Here is a 2932-nt window from a genome sequence, read left to right as displayed (position 1 = left end):
GTTGCTGCTGCTTCTGTTGCTTCTGTTGCTGCTGCTTCTGTTGCTGCTGCTTCTGTTGCTGCTGCTTCTGTTGCTGCTGCTTCTGTTGCTGCAACTTCTGTTGCTGCTGCTTCTGTTGCTGCTGCTTCTGTTGCTGCTGCTTCTGTTGCTGCTGCTGCTGTTGCTGCTGCTGCTGTACTGATCTTGCTTCTGCTGCTGCTGCTGTTACTGCTGTTGCTGTTGACGATGATAATGCTGGTAGTGGTGGTAGTAGTAATAGTGGTGGAGGTGACGTTTCCGTTGTTGTTGCTGTTGTGGATGGTGTTATGGTGGTGGTAGTGATGGTGGTAGTGGTGGTGGTTGTATTAGTAATGGTAGCAGCATGAGTGGTAGTTTCAGTACAGCTGGTAGCAGTGGTGGCGGTTGTGGCGGTGGTAGTGGAAATAGTGGCAGAGATAGTGGTAGTTGTAGTCTCGGTTGCAGTGACAGTGGTGGTAGTTGTAGTAGACGGCGGTGGTAGCGGTGGTGATAGTGGTTGTGGTTGTGGTAGGAGTTGAGGTTGTGATTGTGGTAAGTGGTGGTGGCCATGATGAGGAGTGTCAGTGGTTATGGTCGTTGTACTTAGTAGCAATGGAGTTGTTGCAGATTGATTGTGATGATGACGATGATGTTCTTGATGATGATGATGATGATGATGGTGATGATGATGGTGATGGTGAGGCCGCCGTTGTAGCCGCTGATGATGGTGATGGTGAGTAGGAGGAAGCGAGGAGGAGGAGGAGAGGAAGCGAGGAGGAGGAGAGGAAGCGAGGAGGAGGAGAGGAAGCGAGGAGGAGGACGACGACTATGACGATGACGTTGATGATGACGATGACGACAGGGACGATGAGACGGCGATGACGACGACGACGACGACGACGACGACGACGACGACGACGACGACGACGACGACGACGACGACGATGATGATGATGATAATGACGATGATGACGATGATAATAATTATGAAGACAATAGTGATGACAAACAATGACGGCTAGGACGACGACGACGATTATGATGATGGTGATGATGAGGACGATGACGACAATTATAGTGATTATGATGACGATGATGATGATGATGATAATGTTGATGATTATGATGATGATGATAATGATGACGATAGTGAAGATGAGATGGAGGAGGAGGCGGACGACGACGAACGTGATGATAACGATGAAGATGAGGACGATGATGATGATGATGATGACGATGACAGCAATGATGTCTGCCACGAGAATAGTGCATCGACGTCACCAGGCTAACGTCACTCGAAGATGTAATTGCTCTGATGATGATGTCATCAATATGCATTGTGATGACGTCATTGCAATGACCACAGTTCAATGACGTCGGTTTGTTGACGTAATAGCAATGAGAGGCCGTCGATCATTACGGCATGTCTATATTTAAGATGTCACTGTAACTCACTCTAGAGATGATACAGACGCTATGGAGTGAGATTGTGGCGTTGAGTGACGTTGTCAAACGTAGCGTAACGTCTTCTTCGACGTGGTTTGGTATGATAGCGTTAGACGTAATGACGATCGTAAGAATGACGCTACGAGCAGCTAAGTAATGATGTCACTTTAATGATATCATATCAATGACGTCTTTGCCAATGACGTTACTGCGGTGACGTCATTGCAAAAACGCTGTCATTGTAATGACGTTATTGCAGTGACGTCATTGCAACAACGCTGTCATTGCAACGACGTCACTGATTTCTTCGTAGAACGGAGTGAGGCTACGGCTTTACAACGGAGAGATTTAAGGGGCTTGCAACGTTTTTCATTGTATGAATGGTTTTATATATTTTGTCGGCCCCAGGAGGATAAAAGGCAAAGTGGGATTTGAACAAGATAAAAGGGTGGAGGGGAGAACCCAGCAGAACAAACAAACATAAAGGGCTTGTCTTAATTAGTGTTAGGGTGTTCGGTTCTATGAAACAAGGAAGGAGCATCTACATGGTCATCCGGCTTCCTAGAAATAGCAGTCAATTCAATAAAATTTCCCTAAATCACGCCCTACTGTTTTGAATAAAGGATAAAACACTTTCTATAATGTAATTCATCAAGCATAGCCTGAAAGGTAAAAATCAAAGATGGACTGGTCACGGCTGGAATCACTTTGGTCACATTTCTGCTGGAGCAGGATTAATCAACCAATCACAACAAGAGTAGCAGAGCAGCAGGTGCTACTACTGATACTGCTGATTCTTTAGCTGCTGCTGCTGGTGCTACTACTACTACTACTACTACTACTACTACTACTACTACTACAACCATTCAATCTATTGGATTGTCAGATAAATTCGTTCGCTTTTATTTCTCATTTATTTTAATCCTTATTTTAAAAAAATAATAATAAATAAATCAATAATATATTGGCTTCTAATTTTAGCACAAGGCCAGCAATTTCTGGGCAGCGAATATGTCCATTACATTGACCCTAATACAAAACTGGTACTTATTTTATCCACTCAAAAAGGATGAGAGGCAAAGTCAACCTCAGCGGAATTAGAACTCAGAACGTAAGGACGGACGAAGTGCGATCACAACTTTTTGCTAAAGTTCCATTCGCATGTAAATCACAGGGTTGAAATCATTGGGTCTTGATTCGAAGAATTCATCTAACCACGTCCTTACTCTTTTAATCTTTTACTTGTTTTAGTCAATTGACTGCAACCATGCTGGAGTACCATCTTTAGTCGAGCAAATAGACCCCAGGACTTATTCTTTGTAAGCCTAGTACTTATTCTATCGGTATCTTTTTGCCGAACCGCTAAGTTACGGGGACGTAAACACACTAGCATCGATTGTCAAGCGATGTTGGGGGGACAAACACACACACACACACACACACACACACACACACACATATATATATATACATATACACACACACACAC

This window comes from Octopus bimaculoides, chromosome 25, assembly GCF_001194135.2.
Source record: "Octopus bimaculoides isolate UCB-OBI-ISO-001 chromosome 25, ASM119413v2, whole genome shotgun sequence".
Taxonomy (NCBI): domain Eukaryota; kingdom Metazoa; phylum Mollusca; class Cephalopoda; order Octopoda; family Octopodidae; genus Octopus; species Octopus bimaculoides.
Note: the sequence above shows the minus strand (reverse complement) of the source record.